The sequence below is a fragment of the Neofelis nebulosa genome, chromosome 11 (genome assembly GCF_028018385.1).
Source record: "Neofelis nebulosa isolate mNeoNeb1 chromosome 11, mNeoNeb1.pri, whole genome shotgun sequence".
In the NCBI taxonomy this organism is placed as follows: Eukaryota; Metazoa; Chordata; class Mammalia; order Carnivora; family Felidae; genus Neofelis; species Neofelis nebulosa.
This window is the reverse complement of record NC_080792.1, coordinates 78,680,719-78,703,741: the sequence shown is the minus strand read 5'-3', so window position 1 is coordinate 78,703,741 and position 23,023 is coordinate 78,680,719. Positions and strand designations below refer to the sequence as shown.

Genomic DNA, 23,023 nt, shown 5'->3' with positions numbered 1-23,023 from the left:
AAAAAAAAAAAAAAAATATTAGATACCAAAACTGATACAAAAAGACATGGCTAAACAAATCTGTAACAGAAGACACTGACCAAGATAACAAATTACCCAACCACCTCTTCTTTATCCCTACAAGAGCACTAAAACCCCAAACCTAGCTTTACACAGAAATTTTAAATTTCTTACAAAAATGGGGCATACTGACCTCAAAGTACTGTGAAGTAAACATTATCCTGGTCTTAAAACCGTTAAGATAAAATTAAAAAAGAAAATTACAGGACAGTCTTATTTATGAATAATGATGTGAGAAATCTTAAATAAAATTTAAGCAATTAAAGCAGTACATCAAGAGATTTATTTAAAAGTACTACTATATAGCTTTTGTTAGAAGAACGCAAGGGTTTTAAATAAAACTATTGATAGCACATGAAAGATTCGAGCAAAATGTCATGATAGCAATAGACTCTACATTTTATAAAATTCAATCAATCCCACTCCTTTCTATAAAAAGCAATAAAAAACTTTTGATTTCTTTTTTAATGTGATTAAAACAATCCACATTACAAATCTGATGGCTGAACATTAGTGGTCTTCCACTTAAGAGACCAAGAGGTACCTGATTTAGCTATTCGTAATAATATATTACATATTCTTTACTCCAGAGTAATTTTTAAGGGACAATAAAACAGAGAATTACAAAAACTACTGAAATATACAGATCACTACTTGAGTCTGTATAGAAGCTAAGCAAAGAATCATTAGAATAATTTGTCTACTATACTTGTTGGATATAAAAAGCAAGTCTGCAAACATCAATGGTAATGCTGTACACCAGTAGTAACCAGCTAGAAAAAGAATGCCGAAGTATCTCCGTGAAAACAGCAACAAAAAGAATAAAACATTTGTTAATTGGTGTAGTGAATGTATAAAAAAACCTAAACTTTAATGCGGAAAAACTTGGTTAGTTACAGAAAAGGAATATGCCACAGTATCATGAAGCAGACAATTTTGTCCAAGTTAAAAAATAAACGTGATGTACTTCCAATTAAAACACTAACGGGGCGCCTGGGTGGCTCAGTCAGTTAAGCGCCGGACTTCGGCTCAGGTCATGATCTCACAGTTCGTGGGTTCGAGCCCCGCATCGGGCTCTGTGCAGACAGCTCAGAGCCCAGAGCCTGTTTCAGATTCTGTGTCTCCCTCTCTTTATGCCCCTCCCTGACTCACGCGCTGTCTCCCTGTCTCAAAAATAAATAAACATTAAAAAAAAAATTTTTTTAAACACTAACAACATATGTTACACAACTTGAGAACTTGGAAAAATAAATGGGGGAAAATCAAAGAACATTCTGTAAAATCATGAAGATAGGATTAGGCCTATGGAATACTAAAAGCAATGTCTAAGCAAGGGATTGGATCTCAAACTGAAAAATGGCTTTCTCTTGCAAAATAAATGCAAATAGGCTGCTGATTCATTCATTTGCTGACCATCTCTGACACTAGTTTCTGTTCAATGTTTAAATGGCACACTCATAATAGAGACAATCTTTCATTTCCTAAATCGTAGCTTATATCATCTGTGGTACAGCTAAAATGCACAATTCATGACCAAGATAGAATCCTTAACTGAAAGCTCACATGTAAGAAGAACTGCAGGTCAAAATGTTATTTTTTTCTTAAATATTTCCAAATGAACCTCTTAAATTCTTCTATTGTATTGTAATTTTGCCATATCATACACAATGAAATAAAGCTAGAACTTATTATTTACTTGTGGACAAGGGAAGTTGTAGTCACACGCAATTCACCTCTGGAAAAGCAGCTGGCTGCCCATTTGAGTTACCTTACAGATTTTGGGAAATAAGCTCCAAAATGCTGCATGCCTGCTCTGTGTTAGGTAATTCTATAGATTGTTTCTTCACCAGGTTAGGGTTTAATTTCCTGTCCTTAGCCTTTCTTGAAATTTGATACAACAAAGAAAACACAAGTATGAGTGGCACTTCCCCAAAATAGTGTTAAGGGGGAATTGTTCTAGGTACTGTTAAGATGCCAAACTCTTCCCCTGAGCAAGTGTCTTTTAACATCTAAAACAAAATCAGACAGATTTCTTTTTTACCACCTGACTTACCAGAGCTCATGATATGCTAATTCAGACTATGAATTTCCAAGAGAAGAATTTAATATGCAGCCTTTCTCAGGCTTACTTGATTAAAGGTTCCCTTTATTCTCAGAGAACCATTAATGGCAAAGAGCCTAGGCTTTGGAGTTAAAAATATCTGTGTTCAAATTCTAGCTCTGCCATTCATTAACTATATAATCTTGGGTGAGTAATCAGTTTTTCAATTGTAAAATGGCCGGGGGAAGGGAGCAATACCTACACTTCAGAGGACTGATTTAAGGATAAATTATATACACACAATGTGTTAAGAATATATAAACCTGATAAACTTTCAACAAAATTGCATTTGTCCTCCTGAAAGCAAAAGTTAATGATCTTTTCCCTTATATTCCCTCTTTCTCCCTTCCTTGCTTTTGCCTTTTCTTTTCAGTTTTCATTCCTGGGTTTAACATTCCTATGTGATTTTCTTTTAATTTAACTGTTCGTTAAGGTAGCCAGCCATACTCAAAAAGCTCTCCTACGTACTGACTTACACTGTTCAACTGAATGCTGGATAGAACAAAAAAGAAACAAGTTAGTGGGGCTGAGATACATTACTAAGTGAAAAAAGCAAGACATAGCATGACAGTGTGTAGAACACACTATCACTTCATCAAAAAGGGATTACACAAAAGAATGAAGTTGAATGCTTACCATAAAAAAAAAAAAAAAAAAAAATGGATCCCAAATAGATCAAAGTCCTAAGCATAAAAGCCAATACAAGAAAACTTGGAAGAAGAAAACACAAGGGACAAGCCTTACCTTGGATTCGGCCACGATTTCTCGGATATGACACCAAAAGCAAAAATAAACAGGCAACAAGAAAAAAAAATAAACATCAAAATTAAAAATTTTGTGCACCAGAGTAAACTATTAACAATGTGCAAACGCAATCTATGGAATGGGAAAAAAATATTTGCGAATCATATGACTGATAAGAGATTGATATCCAGAATATATAAACAACTACAACTCAACAACAAAATCAAGCAACCTGAATAAGAAATGGGCAAAGGACTTAGAGACATTTCTTCAAATATATATAAATAGTCAACAAGCACATGAAAAGACACTCAACACCATCAATCATTAGGAACATGGAAATCAAAACCACAAGGATACCCTTCACACCCATTAGGATGACAATGATCAAAAAACAGAATATGACACTTGTTGGACAGGATGTGGAAAAACTGCAACCCTATGCACCACTGCAGAGAATGTAAAATGATGCAGCTGCCATAGAAAATAATATGACAGTTCCTCAAAAAATTAAACTAAGAATTACCACACAATCTGCAATCTCACTTCTGAGTATATATTCAAAGGATTTGAAAGCAGGGATTTGAACAGATATCTGTACAATCATGTTCATGGCAGCATTATTCAATAATATAAAGCCAACAGAAGGATAATGGATTAGAAGACTGTGGCATATACACAGAATTGAGTATTATTTAGCCTTAAAAGGAAGGAAATTCTGACACATGCGATAACGTGGATGAAACTTGAAGATCTTAGGCTAAACGAAATAAGCTGGACGCAAAAGGGGAAATAGTGTATGTCCCCATTTAGACGGGATACTTACAGTAGTCAAATTCACTGAGACAGTGAAGGGGAAGGGAAGGGAGGAGGGTAGAATGAGGAATTAGTGTTTAGTGTTTAATGGGGTCCATTCTGTAAGATGAAAACACTATGGAGATGGGTGGTGGTGACACCACGGTTGCACAATTTGAATGCACTCATTAATGCCACTGAACTAACTGTACATTTAAAAATGGTTAAAATGGAAAATTTTATATTTTGTATATTTTACCACAATAAAAATGGAGGATTACATAGGATTATACTTATACATGTGCTTTCAAGCATACATTTCTAGAAGAATGGAGAGAAAGCTGGCTATATTTTCCTGGAGAGGGAGACTGGAGGATCAGGAATGAATAAGACATAATAAAGAAGGGCTGAATATAGTGGTGTATTATGTACACACTAAAAACTAACCTATATTTAATGGTTTGAAAAGATATTCAAGGTATTTTAAATAGAAAAAAAGGCAGATAACAAAATACTATTTGCTGTTTAGTAACAAAATACTATTTACCATCTAACATTACTTAAACACACCAAAAAGAGTCTCAGAGGTAACATCAGAGATCAGTGAGAAAAGAAGGGACTATCAATAAATGTAGCTGTGACAACTGGATTCCTATTACCCTCTACTAACAGGATGTAATAGTATAATTAATAATCTTATAGTCCTATTACCCTATGGTTAAATAAAACAATTCCAGATGTCTTAGTCTTAACTAAATTCATCTTAATTTAGACACAATTCTAAATTTAATCTAGATTTTAGATTAAAAATTTGTACATGAAAGGCAAAGTATTAACACTAACTCTAATTTAGAAAAAAATACAGGAGAATACCTTTAAAACCTCAGGCCAGAGAGGGATTTCTTACGACACAAAAGCACTCACCTAGGAGAGATGGTTAGACTCTAGCCCTAGGGATAAATCCTAGGAAAACTCTCAAACATGAACACCAGGCATGATCTCACAGTTTGTGAGATTGAGACCCGTGTCAGGCTCTGCACTGACAGTGTGGATCCTGCTTAGGATTCTCTCTCTTCCTCTCCCCATGCCCTTTCACATGCTAGTGCTTGCGTGCTCGCTCTCTCCCTCTCTCTCTCTCTGAAAATAAACATTAAAAAAAAAAAAAAAGAACACCAAGAATATATATAAGAATGTTCACAGCAGAAATCTTTGAAACGGTTCCAAACTGGAAACCTACATATCCATCAACAGGAAAATAGATAAATAAATTATGATATAATTCACAGGCTGGAATATTCTACATTAGTGGAAAATGAGTACAAAAAGTGGGACACATCTTGGAAATAATATTGATTTTTAAAAAGCAAATTATAAAAGACACCATATATATCTTCACAATACTCAACTGTAAAAAATTAAAGTAAAAATAAACATTATATCATACAGTAAAACATAGTAAAACTAATTTTTTAAAAAGCAAGGGAATGTTAAACATCACATTTGTGACAGGGGGAGGAGGGTAGGTAAGAGGAGGGATCAAGGAGTACACACACAGGTGCTTCAAGAAAGTACTCGTGGGGCGCCTGGGTGGCGCAGTCGGTTAAGTGTCCGACTTCAGCCAGGTCACGATCTCGCGGTCCGTGAGTTCGAGCCCCGCGTCAGGCTCTGGGCTGATGGCTCGGAGCCTGGAGCCTGTTTCCGATTCTGTGTCTCCCTCTCTCTCTGCCCCTGCCCCGTTCATGCTTTGTCTCTCTCTGTCCCAAAAATAAATAAAAAACGTTGAAAAAAAAATTTAAAAAAAAAAAAAAAAAAAGAAAGTACTCGTAATCCTGCAGTTCTTTAGGTGGTTGGTGAAGTTCGTGAGTGTTTATTATGTCTCATAACTAACATACACAGAACATTTATTCTTCTGTAGATATTAAATTTGACACAAGAAGGAAAATACAGTATGAATCTATCCTTATTTTTGTGTAAAAAATTATCTATACTTCCTATAATACCCAGAAGGGTACCATGAAATGTTGCCACGAATTTTCTAGGTAAGTTAAATTTTAGGTAACGATAATTTTTTTTATTACTACTTATTCAAGATTTCTGATTTTTTATGAACTAGTGTGTAATTAAACAACAGTCACAAGCATATGCATTTTTTAAAAGACCTGAAAGATACACAGCAAATTTAATGAGGGATTGGGGGAGGGGGTGGTAGGTAGAAGTGTTTTTCTTTTCTTTTTCTGTTTATCTACATCTTCTAAAACTGCACCAAGGAAATGTGTAGTACTAGAGTTCCATAATTACTTATCTGATACTCTTGCAGCCAGGGATGTTTCAGAATCCTGATTTTTAAATCTATTTTTGTTTTTATTTTGTGAGAGAGAGTGCAGGGGAGGAGCAGAGGAGAAGGAGAGAAAGAATCCTAAGCAGGCTACATGCTCAGGGCAGAGCCCAATGTGGGGCTCAATCTCACAACTGTGAGATCATGGCCGGAGCCGAAATCAAGAGTTGGATGCCTAATTGTCTGAGCCATCCAGGCACCCCTTTTTGGCTTTTAGAAAGGCAACACACACACACCCACGAAAAAGAAAACACAGAACCTGTACTAGGATTACCCTAGCACGGTTTCAGTCAGTACCCCATAACCAAACACAAATATTTCTGCAGCAAAGCAAAGAGTCACCCTAACAGGGATAAACAGGTAATATCAAGAACTTCATGTCAGTTAGGGCTTGTTTTTTTTTTGCCATCAGAAGTCTAAATTAGGTTTTACCACCGGAAGAGTGGAATTATTTAGTGCCTAAGACCAGAGAAGAAGTAAGGCTTCCAATTCTATCCCCACTGATGATCCAACCAACTTGGAGCTTAGTCACTGCAGTCTGTGCACTCAGTTGAGAACAGGTAAAACAACTGTTAAATGAATATTTTATAATACCAATAAATCAAAGCATTTCAAATTCTAAACTAAAAAGCATTATTTCTCTCTTTCAAGCACATTTCAAAAATGAAGTTAATGAACAAGTGTCAAACTAAACTTGGAAATTATCAAAATCATAATGTGTATCAAAAACTCAAGGGGCGCCTAGGTGGCTCAGCTCGTTAAGTGTCCAACTCTTAACTTTCAGCTCAGGTCATGATCTCACAGTTTGTGAGTTCAAGCCCCGCATCGGGCTCTGTGATGACAGTGCAGAGCCTGCTTGGGATTCTCTCTCTCTCTCTGCCCCTCCCCTGCTCATTTGCTCTCTCACGCTCTTATCTCTCTCAAAATAAATGAACTTTAAAAAAAATAGAAAGGGAATTTGGCGTCTGGTATCTGGACACTGGTGGGAGGTCTCAGCACTAATGGAGAGGGTGAGACTTGCCCGGGGCCATGCCCTAGTCAGCAGTGGGGCCAGAGAGAAAGAAGAAGCTGATGGAACATTTATTAGAACATTAAGACATCCAATAGTCGGCAAAACTTAATACAGTGGTCAAGTATGGAGTATTTGTGTCTCACGATGGAAGTACTCATAAGATAAAGTCTTTTTTTATCCACGGTCACTGGGGCACTGATCAGCTATCTCCTTGTCCCTAACCCACCCTTGTGGCAATGACCTAGAACTGATCATAGACATCAGGAGGGGGTCAACACTCAACTGCCTGCAGGGGCTAGGTAAACAATATAAACCCGTAATATACAGATTCTGTGTGAGGCAACAGAAAGTGGTGAGGGCTGAGGCAAACTAGAAAATAAAAGCTATGAGTAATGACACTCAAATATTAAGACACTTGACCAAATTCAGTCCCTCTAGTAATCAAATGATTGACTGGGACACACCATCCATACAATGGCCCATTCTGAAATCTCCTCTCTTGAAGTGGTCTTAATTACATCTGCTGGCAAAATGCCAGCAGTCTCTATCAACAGTGTAAACTCACGGAAGAGAGAATCCTGTTTATTCTGCGTTAGTTACTATAGTGAAGCCCCAGCAGGCAAAGAGTCATTAATTACAGAGATCAAACCCACAGCCTTATTTTGTCTAACCAAGAGAGAACTATGTGGTCAAACAGTACGAGTGGTATATAACTGATAAACAACAGGCCAAATGAGACCCTGAATGTACAAGAACAATTAGAATAAGAACCAAATGGTAGCAGTTCTTTCATTTGCCAAGAACTACAGAACCTGGTACACACCCTTAATGACGAGGGAGACCAAAGTTCTTCTTTCCCCTGTTAACTAATCTCTACTCACAGCCAAGAATCTGAGCTGTAAGGAGCTGGTCTCTCTGTACCCCTCTGAAGATTCTCTTCCACATTTAAAAAAAGAAAAGGCAGTAACAACATAAAACTGAGAAACTAGAAATACAGGCTGATCAAGCACTCATCTGTTTTTCCTAATGATACAGATCATCATACATGTGAGCAGAAATCCAGATCATAAGCTCTTAGACCTCCAGAATGGTGTTTGTTGTTCAATATGGCAGCTGCCAGCCACTTGTAGATGTTAAGTTTTTAAAATGTCGCTAGTCTGAACTGAAAAGACTATGTACTAAAAAAATGTAAAATATCTTAATTTTTGTTTTGATTACATACAATCAATGATACAAATATTTTTATATACTGGATTAAATAAACCATATTATTAAAATTAATTTCATGAGTTTCTTTTTACTTTTAATGCAGCTACTAGAAAATTTACAATTACATATGTACCTTATTATATTTCTATTGAACAGTGCTGCCCCAAAAAAGGTCGTATTTTACAACTAACTCCTCTAGTGATTACCTTGCTGGCAAAGAACAGATACAGAGGACTCCCTCCATGCAACCCCCGCCACCCCCCCCCCCAAAAAAAACGAACGACTTCAGTCATTAAACCAGTCACAGTCCCAAGACTACTGATGACACAGCAGGCTGCCGGAGTAATCTGGGCGGGCATTCACTTACTCAAAGGTAAAGAACTAGATTAACAATCACCTGAGGTTAATCTCTTGCTAAATGATTCTAGCATGTAAAATAAGGAGTAGCCTGAAGAAAAATCTGAGTCAAAATATTATATTATTTTTCCCCTCAATTTACCTTTTTTTAGGTAATTAAAACTGAGGTGGCAACTCTGGTACTACCCTGTTAAGTGCAAACAGATCTAACATTTTAAACCACTGCTTTTATCCTCTATAAACCCTTAAATATAAACACTACACAAGAACCACTTCACACTCACTAAGATGGCTATAATAAAAAAACATGGCCAATGACAAGTGCTGGTGAGGAGGTGAAGATATCAGAACCCTCAAACATTGTGGGTAGGAATGTAAAATGTACAGCTGTCTTGGAAAATGATTTGGCAGTTCCTCAAAATGTTAAACACAGAGAAACAAAATGAGCCAGCAATTCCACTCCCAGGTATTTACCCAAGAGAAACGTAAATTTATATACATCTGCACAAAAGCTTTTACATGAATGTTCATAGTAGCATTTATTCATCATAGCCAAAAAATGAAAACAATCATCACCTGATGAACAGATAAGCAGAATATGGTATATGCATAAAATGGAATATTATTTGGCAATAAAAAGGAACAAAGCACCAATACATGCCACAACATGGATGAATCCTGAACACAGCATGCTAAGAGAAGTCAGTCAAAAGACCACATATTATTGTATTATTCCATTTATATGAAATGGGCAAATCCATAAAAACTAAAAGTACATTAGTGGCTTCCAGGAGCTAGGGAGAAGGGGGAAAAGGGAGTAATTTCTAATGACAGGGTTTCTTTGGAGGTGGAAAAAAAAATGTTCTAAAATTGATTGTGGCAATGGCTCCACAACTCTGTGAATGTACTAAAAACCACTGGATGTACACTTATTTTTATTTTTTGATATTTCATTTATTTTTGAGAGAGACAGAGAGAGACTGAGAGCAGGGGAGGGGCAGAGAGAGAGGGAGACACAGAATCCGAAACAGCTCCAGGCTCTGAGCTGTCAAGACAGAGCCTGATGAGGGGCTGAAATTCACTAACTGTGAGATCACAACCTGAGCTCAGTAGGACGTTTAACCAACTGAGCCACCTAGGGACCACCAGACGTACACTTTAAATGAATGAACTATATGGTATGTGAATTATACCTCAAAAATGCTATTTTAAAAATATAAAAGATTAGAATGAAAACCTGAATGCTAGAGAAAGAGACCTACATGAAATCTGACTATATGATATGCTTCATTTTAGAACAAAATGAAAAGTGACACCTAGTCACATGAAAGGGAAGTGGGAACTTCCAACTGTGGTTGACTGCTTTTACTGGCACTAATTCCTCGAGTCTCCCAGAATCTACTCTGTAGCCATGTGATTTTGCAGCTCCTCCCACAAACGGGGAAGATGTAGTTTTGTGGCTCCTTGTCTTTGGTTTCCACCAAAGACTTGCTTAGGTTGAAAGAATGAAGCAGAAATGACAGTATGCCAGTTTTGAGCCTGAGCCTCAAGAAGTCTTGTAGGTTTCCACCTGCCCTCCTATGCTTCTGCCACTGTCATGAGAAGAACTCCCCCCCCCCACACCCATGCAGATGCTGCTGCCCATTCAGTCTAGGCCCCAAATTAAACACACATGCAGCAGAGCCGCCCAACTGACTTACATATCTGAAGCAAGAAGCAAAGGTGCCCAGCCAACCTGCAGACTCCTACTTTAAGCCACCGGGTGTGGGGATAATTTGTTATGCAGTATTACTGCAGCAACAGCTAACCAACACAGTGACCAATTCTCCCACTGTATTTTGAAGAGGTTCCATAAACTAGTTATAACCAAGGTAGGTCCAGCCTAACATCTTCAACAATATTTTCAATTACTTAGTGTAAAAGACTGACCTATAGACCCAAATGATATTCGATGCTTGTCCCTTCAAGCTCTTAAACTGAAAGTTGAAAGCAACAGAAGATATCACATAACCTTCCATCTTACTAATTTTACTTTTAGGGTTATTTTAAAAAATAAAATACAGAATATTTATTTTTTTAATGTTTACTTATTTTTGAGAGAGACAGATTACGAGCAGGGGAGGGGCAGAGAGAGAGAGGCAGACACAGAATCTGAAGCAGGCTCCAGGCTCTGGGCTCTCAGCACTGAGCCCGAACCGGGGCTCAAACCCACAAGCCATGAGATCACAACATGAACCAAAGTCAGACACTTAACCAACTGAGCCATCCAGGTGCCCCTAGAATAACACTTAAATAAACTATGTGCCAAGCCACTGAGGATAAAGACACAAAATATAATCAGGCCCTCAATACTTTACAAGGAAACAAATAAGGAAACAAACAACAATTGAAAAAGGTAAGTACGGGGGCCGCCTGGGTGGCTCAGTCGGTTGAGCGGCCGACTTCGGCTCAGGTCATGATCTCGCGGTATGTGAGTTCGAGCCCCGCATCGGGCTCAGTGCTGACAGCTCAGAGCCTGGAGCCTGTTTCCGCTTCTGTGTCTCCCTCTCTCTGACCCTCCCCCGTTCATGCTCTGTCTCTCTCTGTCTCAAAAATAAATAAACGTTAAAAAAAATTAAAAAAAAAAAGAAAAAGGTAAGTACAATGTACTAAGGGAACACAAATAAGGGTCATCTAGGGACAACGATGGGAATAAAGAGGAGACAAATTGTTTCTAAAATTGAAAAAAAAATACATATATATATATGTATGTGTGTGTATATATATATATATATATATATACACACACATACATATATATATATATATATATAATGAACAGGGCTTACTGACTTGTTTGATGGGGATTAAGAATGTCTCCAAGGTCCCTAGCTGTGATGCCCCACCAGAAGCTCTTGATAGCTATGGGACAGGCTAAGACTGCCTCATCACCAAATGTTGACTCATTATCAACTTGGGAAGCCTAAACTGAAGCACAAAGCTGGATTTGCAGAGATGTATGGGGCTATTTGCACCTTTGCCACATGATGACTCTGGCTGAGTTTCCTATTCCAGTAGCTGGCTATCTTTTCCATTTGGTCTCACTACTTGAGTTTCCTGATGCGTGAGTCTCGTAACCTTTGCCTCGCTTCTACTGTCCAATCACATCTGCTATTCACTGTTCTCTCTCACTTCTACTTGTTAGTCCCTTTTGTTCTAAATTGGTTGGTAACCTTTAGCATTAGGTCTTGGAACCTTTGCTATCCATGAATACCAGCCTAATATATCATCCTTAGGTCTGTCAGTTATTTTCACCGTTGTACAGCATACAAAGGTGCAAAACAAAAACAAGTTTCTAATCCCCCAAACTCCTGGTTTATCCCTATCCAGACGACTAGGTTATTGAACTCTAAACTAAGACTGAGGCACTGCTGTATCTATGCAATTTAAAATATGCACTCACTAGGCCGAGATTTTTTTTAATTGCCCTTTCTGAATTACAATTATTAAACAAGAGAAAAGAAATGAGTTAAAAGAGAAAACAGTCTCTTAAAAACAGGGAAAAGATGAAGGCAAAATAAGTTTCTATTTAAAAAAAAAATTAGCACCATTTTTTTCCAGAAAAAAATTGTATTTTTAATCTAAAGATTAGACTACATTGGAGGTTCATTCTTTATAACATAAGGAACAATTTGTAAATTGAAACAATATTATTGTGAGACATATATACTTTCTTGATAGTAAAAGCAACAAAAATATGAAGGAACTGAATATTTTCAGATAAAATGTAAAGAAAATTAAGGAAAAATATGATAAAATCCTCTTAAGATAAATCATCAGAAATATATCTTTTAGATCCTTACTTATAAAATCTATTACTTTCCAAAAACAATTTCTCTCTTAAACTTCTGATATCCAATCCCTTACAGATATCTCCTATACCACCACCAAATTGTACCTGAACACTGCAATGCAATTTTAAAAAGACACTCCTGTGAATGCAACCAATAATATAAACATTTCTCTTGTAACTCAGAGGTATTGATCATGCTATCAGCTCTTTAAACAAAAGCTTAAATACAAGGAATATGAAACTCTGAAATAGAAGCAAGAGAGAAAATGTTAAATTGCTCAGAAGCTGGTTTCCACATAACTTATTGCTCCTCATACCTCAAAGGAAGTTTCCTGCAAAATATTTTCATTTGAGCATGTGACTGAAACTCGTCCCCTGCTAATTACCAAAAAAAAAAAAAAAAAAAAAAAAAAAAAAAAAAAAAAAAAAAAGCAGAGCTTCTCCAATTAAAAAAAATAGTATTATATCACAAAGTGCCTGTTTGGGAGATCAAGTATAAATAAATTGGTAGCAGTTGGTCTGCAGTCAAGTTGAAAAAGACTGAGATAAACGAAGACGCTGACTCTAAAGAGCCTGTGGTCCTCTGTAAACGCCTCCCATAGGTGTTTGGTTCGGGGGCTGAGCCACTTTCCTTCTCAAGGTGCTATACGGATATTAGGAAGTTAGGCAAATCTGGCCACAGCACTTGATCCAACTTAACAATAACAATTTTACTTTTGTATTTTCTTCAAAGAGCTGTGAGATGTTAGGTAAGTATTCTCTCCTCTCTTCTATGTGCCCTTTCATTATATTTTTAAGGAAACATTACATTCTAAAATCCAGCACCTGGCAAATGTCACCTCTAAAACATTCATTCTTTAAAAAAAAGAAAACCTCAGCCTCTACCCAGAGTTCACGGTCAAGGTAGGAAGATAGCCACATAAATATATTCAATGCAAGGTCAGAAAATCATCAAAGTGCTGCCACATGGCAGGATCAGATAAAGAACTACAGGCATCAGAAGAATATTTCTTCTAGACAAATCAAAAAGATTCTGTAACAAGAGGAAAGCATTTCAGCTGGACCTTCAAAGATGCATAGGACTCACATATTTAGAGACTTGGGAGAAAGGCTAACCAGGTATAAGAGCTTGAATAAAAGGGGAAACAGTGAGTAATCCAGTTTGGCAGAAATAACAAGTATTTTAAAGAAAATACAGGAAGTAGGATTACAAGGCAACAATGTTTCAAATGACCAAAGAGGTTGGACACAATTAACACACACACACACACACACACACACACACACACACACACACACACACACACACACAAAGAAAACAAGACATCCAAATGAAATACAATCCGAAATAGTACTAATGTAAAGATCCAAAGAATCAAAGACTAAACGTCACATCCCCATTAAGTGTTGTTCATTTCCCATTAATTTCCCTTCACAACTCCTAACTGAAATCCATGACTGCAATAAATAAATAAAAATCTCTAAATTTAAACTACAGTAAAATAATAATAATCTCTTTCCAAGATCAATTTCTCTTTCTCCCTGGCTTCAAATATACAATCCTCTACCTTATCAATAAAAACAGAAGACCCTATGGCCCTGTCTATAACAAGCATACTCTTTCCTTACATCTTTCCCATCTTATTTGGCAAACAAATGGCCAGTACCCAAAGGATGCCTTTATTTCTTCATTACCCTTCCCTAATTTGCCTTTCACCCTCACTACTCTGATCTTTATTAGTGCACTTTCACTAATGACTTCCTTTGCAAATTCAATAGCCTGTTTTTTCTTCATTCTCTTTGAACCTTGTAGCTTTTTACACTCTTGCCCCCCCAAATTCTCTGTGCCTTTTCTTTCACTGCCATGGAGCTTTGCTAATTACCCTACTTCTGATGGAACTTCCTTTGATTCCTCTTCTTCCTCCCATTCTCAGTTTTGAGTTTCCCAAGCCTCAACTTCCGGTCTTCCATTCTGCCCTCTCTATTCTCTCCTTCCTAATTAACTGATCTTATCTCAAATCTTTCACTCTCGCTAGCCTTGCAGCAGTACCAGGTGGCATTTCTGTAACAAGACTAGACTTAGCCCCTCTGAAAGCTATGTTTGAAAATATTTTTTTTTTCAACGTTTTTTATTTATTTTTGGGACAGAGAGAGACAGAGCATGAACGGGGGAGGGGCAGAGAGAGAGAGGGAGACACAGAATCGGAAACAGGCTCCAGGCTCCGAGCCATCAGCCCAGAGCCTGACGCGGGGCTCGAACTCACGGACCGCGAGATCGTGACCTGGCTGAAGTCGGACGCTTAACCGACTGCGCCACCCAGGCGCCCCAATATTTTTTTTTTTTTACGTTTATTTATTGTTGATAGAGTGAGACAGAGCACAAGTGGGGGAGGGGCAGAGAGAGAAGTTGACACAGAATCGGAAGCAGGCTCCAGGCTCGGGGCTCCGGGCTGTCAGCCCAGAGCCCGATGCGGGGCACGAACCCATAAACCACGAGATCATGAACTGAGCCGAAGTCGGGCGCTTAACCGCCTGAGCCACCCAGGCGCCCCAATGTTTGAAAATATTTTTAAGGTATTGGTGCTTGCACTGATCAATGCACAGATAAAAGAATTCACTCTCTAACTTTTACTTCTAACAGTAGTATTTTTCCAAGCATTTTTGAGAAATGAATGTAAATTTCTGGGGGTTTATAAAGTCAGTAAAGCATACAGTCCAATGTTTAAAAGTTAAGGCTGTCAGGCAAAGCCTGAAGATTTACAGATTTGGAGAGTAAAGCTAGACAACTCAAGCAAAACTTAAGACAAGGAAACAACGAAGTCAAGTACTGTACTTAAGTCAAAATGTCTGTATAACTAAGTTGAAGAAACAATTAAAACTTTGCTGCACATGTCCTATTTAGGTCAGAGTGAAGCCAAAATCTGAGGCCTTCAGATGAGGGGAAATGGGTGTGCCTGGCAGACCTGGTACGGAGTAGGGAAACAGATAAGAAACTGCTAACAGCCCCTCCTCACACATTTTAGGGTCCAAGTGTCCTGGCCATTCCAGAGAAAACCAGGAAAAGACTAGGTTTATCCATACCACTGCTCTCTTCCCCTCACATGAATACATACATTATGAAGGAAACTGCCTTCAAGCGATCAAAATAAAACTATTTTATGAAAAAACTTAGCTTTTATTCATGGTTTTTCTTGTTTGTTGGACTTCAAAACAGGACTAGAAGCACATTTCAGCACATTTCAAAGGCAACAATACAAATCAATGACAATTTGCAAACTATTCTCATTCTTTTTATAAAACATTATTTGAACATCTCAAAGTTTAAATGCTAGTTATTTCATGAAATGAGAAAAATCATTTCTGCAGCGAGGAACCTGTATCTGGAACCTGTCTGGATCTTACAATGTAGAGAACAAATACCTTGCTTTTTATATTTCACTTAGCAATTACAAAGCATTTGCACTTACATTATCTCATTGAATCCTTGCAACAATTCTATGGAGGACAGGCATAACCACTGTACAGAATATAATACTGGGACCAAGACAAGACTAGCTCACAGTTCATCAGAGATGGAAATCACCCTCCAACAAATGTTTCCCAATTCAAAAACAACGAGAAGTAAATCCTCGTATTTTAGAATTTCAAACAAAAATTTAGTGAATGACGTTGGCAGAATCAAATACTTTCTGAGCCATCACTTACGTTCAATACAATTTACATAAAAAACAACTGGGGCACACCTCTACTTTAGTGCACTTTTGTTTTTTATCCCTTAATAGTTCTTCACTATCAATACCAGAAGTCCAAAATAGAGATTACTGAGTTTTCTTACCAAGCTAGGGTGCAACCTACAAACCAAGAAATGGGATTTTCTACTAGGTGTCTATTAGGCGACTGCATATTCATCAGTCTAATATCTTAAAAATACTTTCAAATCTTTTCACAGGTCCTCAATCTAGTCTAGTCACAGCTAATGAGTAGGTCTGTTTTATGTTAAGCTGTGGACCTAGTGAGACCTACTAATAAAATCTGAGAGGTAAGAATTCATTGTGAGGATCATCGGGACTAACTGTAGATTTTCCCTGTAAAATTGAATTTTGTCACCTGAAGCCCCTCTAGACACCCAAGAGGTTAAAATTACGGAAGAGGAGAACTCTACCTCTCACTTTTTAAGTGAGGATTGGAAAATGTGTTGCAGAAACTTGTTGCAAAGTTCCAAAAATTTCTTGATTTAAACATACAACGAATAAAACCAATACTTCCCTTTAACTCTTAAGAAACAACCATTAAACGCCAGAAAATATATTATAGAATTTAATAAATCAAGTCATTCTTATGGCTCTATTGCCAGGGACAGCAACCACATGAAGTTCAGATGCCAAACGTAGCCAACTAAAACAGCACTTGGTTAGACACACTCTCTCCTCTTAGAACACCCCTGGATTTTCCCTGAGATAGTTTGATGAAACGTGAGAATGATAAAAATGAAGTTATTATGTTGAAGTAAAATACAACTATACAGAACTACATAACACCTCAATTCAGTGGCATTTGTCATCTCTAAAATAAGTGGTCACGTAGAAATCTGTTTTGAGAGATCCACAGGCATTAGGCATTTTAATTCGTAATACTACTTGCTAAATTATAGGCTGATATGGCTACCAACTCTCCAGCTTCCCCCTTCCCCCTCCCCAGGCTTCATAAGAAACATTGAGGAAAATGATTTTGGTACAAATTCTTGGTTTTAGTTTTGGTTAATTTTCAGCTTGAATCATGCATCACCAAACCATTATTACAGCACCTTAACTCTAAGCAAAACATGTTTTTAAAATGAGCAAATCTTGGGGCGCCTGGGTGGCTCAGCTGGTTGAGTGGCCAACTTCAGCTCGGGTCATGATCTCACGGCTCGTGAGTTCGAGCCCCGCGTTGGGCTCTGTGCTGACGGCTCCGAGCCTGGAGCCTGTTTCGGATTCTGTGTCTCCCTCTCTCTCTGCCCCTAACCCACTCACATTCTGTCTCTGTCTCTCTCAAAAATAAATAAACATCAAAAAAAATTTTTTTAATGAGCCAATCTAAAGTTTATAATACTAGAGACATACTTTCAACTGAGTATTTTCTCTCTGAAAAACTTGTATTAGATGCAATGACCACAAGATACAGCAATCAGGTATAATCACTAGAGATAAAATGACACACAACAGTAACTGCAAAGTAGAAGTGACTTCCGTGAGTTCCAGAGATCTGTTATTTCTCACTCTCAGGTTTAGCACTATTTGTAAATACCTCACAGGATAAAGTCCATTATCATAACACTATATCACCTCAACATAATGCAATCCTTAGAGCAGATCTTAAACGTAGGCCAGAGGGAAGCATTCTCATTCATTTGTTCAGTAAATATTTACGAGCTACCCATTACATGCCAGGCCCTGGAGAGAGTATCAAAATAGATTCTTACCCTTGTGAAACTTTTAGCTTGTTTATGGTCTGTCATCCCTCAGAGACACACACAACATGAGACTATGAAGAGTCTACTAAGGAACTTAAATTTTATTCTAAGTGTGGCCACCAAAGGGTTTTAAAAGCAGAGTATTGACAGGATCTGAGTCAAGGAGTTAGAAGGCCACTCAGAAGGGCCATCGTGTGGAGAATGGGGGGAACCCAGTGAGGAGGCTAACAAGGAACTCACTCAAAAGATGGGTTGGCTTGAGTGGTGACTGTGGAAATGAAAGTAGATTCAGTGACAGAATCTTCGTGTCAGTCTGGACTTTGAGCCCTTTAACCATTTACATGTTATCTGGCAAGTTACTTACATTCTTTGAGCCTCAGTTTCCTTACTTAGCAATGCGTGTAAAGCCCTAGCATGGAGAAAACACAATAAATTATTATGATACTATTTTGGTAACAAAATTCATCCCAATGAGGTTCACATGTACTTATTTCCTTTTCCCCCTACACCAACATTAACCCTAACATAAGTAACTTTTACCACCAAGATTCAAGTGCACTTATAAATGACTCCATCAAGAGACAAGCCTAAAAAAAAAAAATTAAAAAATAAAAATAAGAGAGACAAGTTCCCCTTTCCCACAGAACTTAAGCTAAAACAATTGCTCAAAAATATTTATTAAGCAAGGTATTTTTCTCAAATTAATAAAAGTCTAGTTTGCACCTTCTATTTGTGTTTTCACATGCATTCCTTTACTTCCTCACTTTACAAGCAAAAAGGATACAAGCAGAATCTTGTGGTTTAATCATGATAAAGACTGTGGTGTTACTACCAATAACTTTAATTTCATATGTCAATAGCTTTTATTTAAAACTTTATTAAGGATGGCATTATTCATTCTTATAGCAAGTGATACCAGGAAACTAAGTTACCAAAAGCTCTCTTCTATAAGTATATGGATTATAATAAACACTCATCTAACTGTAGCTTCCCTTTACACTTAAAATATTCTTTCAACAAGGGTGCCTGGGTGGCTCACTCAGTTGAGCGTCTGACTTTGGCTCAGGTCACGATCTCACGGCTCGTGAGTTTGAGCCCCACGTCGGGCTCTGTGCTGACAACTCAGAGCCTGAAGCCTGCTTTGGATTCTGTGTCTCCTTCTCTCTCTGTCCCTCCCCTGCTTGCACTCTTGTCACTCTCTCTCTCTCTCTCTTTCAAAAATAAATAAACATTAAAAAATTAAAAAAAAAAATCCTTTCAACAAAGGATGAAACACCCTGAAAATCATGTTCACTCAATCAGCTCCTAAGCAGGAGCTATGGGCAAGACAAAGGTTAGTGTTAACAGTGTCCTTACCCTCAAGGAGTTTACAATCTAATGAAGAGGCTTAAGTATTCACACATGTAAAGGGAGGAATGATGCAGACTACAAGTATCAACAATAAAGAGATCACTTTCAGTTGGGGTGTTCAGAAAATGCTTCACAGCTCAGTGGAATTTGCAGTGAACCCTTGGGTGACAGGATTTTGATAGAATTTGCTAGGAAGAAAGTGTGATGAGGAAAACAACTATTGAGAACAAGAACTTTGTTTTTCTGAGTTGCTACCTAGCCATTTTTTAGTATGATATCCATAATCACACCCAGAGTCTGGACATTCAGATAAGGACTCAAGTTTGGGATACTCACCACAAGTCCCTGCTTTGCTTTTCCCTGGGCACCTTTTAAAAATAACCACTAGCATTAAGCCCCCCAAATTACTGACCTCCACACCAATCACAGGTACTTGCTACCCGGCTATGTATCTCCTGCTCATGACCTGGGACACAGGTCTACCCTCTCCCTGGCTCACGGGGCCCCACGATTTCAGTTACCAGGGTCAGCCACAGTCCAGAAGCAGATAATCCTCCTCCTCACGTACTGTCAGAAGGTCAATAATAGCCTAATGCTACATCACAATGCCTATGTTCATGCACGTAACTTCATCTCATCACATAAGCATCTTATCATCTCCTATCATCTCAACAAGGGTGAGTACAGTACAGTAAGATATTCTGAGAGACCATACATGACTTTTATTATAGTATGCCATCATAATTATTTTATTTTTTGTTGTTAATCTCTTACTAGGCCTAATTTATCATTTAAACTTTATCGTTAAGTATTATGGATAGAGAAAACATAGGATATATTAGGGTTCAGTACTATCCTTGGTTTCAGGCATCCACTGGAGTCCTGGCATGTAAACCCCACAGACAAGGGGAACTCTGTACTTCTGTTGTATGGGTGTACTGAACCTGCACCTTCAACCAGAGCAACCCCATGGATTTCACGTGCCCAAAGTGGAAGCTCGCATGCTCAGGGAGCTACCTGCCCACTACCTGGGTGGCTCGTGCCCCCTCATTCATCAGGTCATAACCTACATATTCTTAATACGCCTACTCACAGAAAGCTTCTCAACACAGAAAGCAAGCACAAGAAATCAGAAAACAGCATGAACAGCATGTGTAGAGTTTTTAAATTAACTTTTTATTATGAAAAATGTAAATATGTCCAGGTATACAGAATAAAATAATAAACCCCCATGTACTCATCACTAAGCTTCAACAATTACCACCTCATGGCCAACTTGCTTTATGATTTACATTATCTTATTATATAAAAATCCTAAAGAAACCTATTTTCATTCTTCTGACTTCTACATTCTTCGCTGACTCCATCCTCAGACAAATCTATATTGCCACAGTGGTCTCCACAAGGTTGATTTTCCTCAAGGCCACATACAAATAAAGCATAAGTCTATTAAAAAAAAAAAAATCAACTCTTATTTGCCTGAACCTAAGGAATGGTGACAAAGATACTGCAAATGAGAGATATTCCAAAACTCAGTTTACATGTACCTTCGGAATACCTTTTTCATACTCACATTTCAAGGAGAATGAATAAAATGATGGGAGAATTCATGTCCAACAAAATAAAGCATCACAGATGAAGTATCTTAGACAAATCACTTGTCCTCCTGAGCCTACATTTCCTCCTCTTTAAAACAGGGAGTGATCACCGACCTCAGGGCCTTGGGAGAATTAAACAAGTACCTTACCGCCACATGGATCATTACCTCTGGTAACTATCAGAACCTAGAAAGCTGCCTGGTTTTCCAGTCCTCTCGCCTCAGACAACTCCCTCTCTCAAGATGATGTAAAAAGTTTCTCCATCTAAAGATGACAGGCTAAGCATTCTGATTTCAAGGAGCTTCTCTGCCTGTAAAGCCAAAGGGAGCTGAGATTGAAGTATTTCAGTAGGATGAATATTGTAAACTATCAAACTTCACAAAACAGTCCCTACTGAACGAGCAGAGCTGTCCAACATCACACAGAGATAGTGTGTGGCCAACCTACCTAGTGAAACACTCTCATTTCCCCCACTTCTTGGCCAGTGTATTTCCTCCAACCATCCGCGGCCTCTATACAGCACAAAGCAGGGTAGCCATCAGGACTCTCAGCTGGGCCAGAGTGTTAAGAGCTTGAGATGAGTTAGCTACCACAAGGCGAACTTACTCTGTCCATAAGAAAGCTCCAGCCGCAATCTTGTGTTCCTTATTACCTGCTAGGGAGAGGCAGCTCACTGTTGCTCAAAACTATCCAATTAAACAGCTTTTAAAAATACATATGCAGTCACAACTGTTTACCAACGTTTTAATTCTTCTTTTAGTGTTACTTTATTTCAGTCTTTCCGTTATCTTCTTTTTGAGCTTATATACACATCATTGAGGTTCCCTTTTGAACGACCATCTTCAAACATCAACCCTCTTTCCCTCTGTGAAGACAGAATGAGTTCCTGACTTATCCTAACGCCAACCACCACAAAGCATCCACTCCATTAAAGCCCTCCACCTAAAACCATTCTTTGTTTTCACTTATTACCCATTCTCTGTTTCCCTAACTATAATGTAGTAAAATGTAACACTTTACAGCTTGCCATGTGCTTTGTAAAGTTATTCATTTAATCTTTACAACCCAAGAAAAAGGCAATTCTCCTATCTAGTAGTAAGGGAAAAGAAATGGAGAACTTACTATCCTGCCCAGTTATAAAGCAACTTAGTGGTGAACCGGACCTCCAAACCAAGTCTTCCAACTCCAAATGCCCTGCCCTTCCTACTCTATTGTGCTCTTTTCTAACAAGGGAAAGCACACAATTCTGTCCCAAGTCAAATTGGCTTCAAACCAAAGGCAAACCATCTTCAAACTCTCTAGATTGCAACCGGATTCCCCATCCCCACACCATCATCCCATTTCTTGCCTCCTCACCCTCGCGTTACTACCTCCTCCGCACTATCCAATTTCCACTCTTCAAGGAAACTATCATCATTCCCTCAACCCCTCCTGCAAATATTCCACCTCCACATGCTACAGGGAGGCCTCTCATCCCCTTCTCCCCAAACACCGCACTCCCTTCTCAAGACAGGTATGTTCTCACTCTATAAACTACATAGTAACGCTTCTCAGTCCTTAATAAGCTATTTAATAACTTTAAAAGTCCTATAAAAATGGGCAGATCTTGCAGATCTTCCATCTCCACACCTGACCCAGGGCACCAGGTCACTTTAAATTCTGAAGAACAGAGTACCTACCCTCACAAAGATTCTACTCATGCCCCACTGCCACCAACGACCTCCCTTCCAGAATGTGGTCATCCAAACAGGCTCCCCTTCCAAACTCTTCACAAGGGACTTCCCTCCATGGCTCCCGAGACGCTCCTTCCGCCGTTAACCCTTCCGTCATGCCCGGGCCTCTGCCCACCTTACCAACTCTCCCTTCACTCGCCCTCCAGGTGCCGAGCAGCGGCCCCAGTTAGACGGCTCCTCCTCTCTCACAACTTCCAACTTCGTCCTCTTTTATCACCTGTTTTTCCCACCAACTTCCTCGCAACCCAGTGGCTCACCCTTGCCCCGGCCCGCCTCTGCCCACCCTTTCAATTCCTCCTGCCCGGGAGCCACCCCCTCAAGTCAGTTCCGGGGTGCCCAGGGGATTCAACTTCCCATCCGCGGGCTTCCCACCTTTGGGGTCATGCTCCCCTTCTCCATCACCTGCTCCGCCCATGACCAGATGACATCCGCCGCGGCCGCCGCC

General features: G+C 38.6%; 1 protein-coding gene across 1 annotated transcript in view; it reads right to left on the bottom strand.

Annotated features, from left to right (window-relative positions):
* The window catches only part of SPPL3 (signal peptide peptidase like 3), a 139,019-nt gene that overhangs the window by 115,602 nt on the left and 394 nt on the right, over positions 1-23,023 (bottom strand). The gene's annotated exons all lie outside the window — the stretch shown is intronic.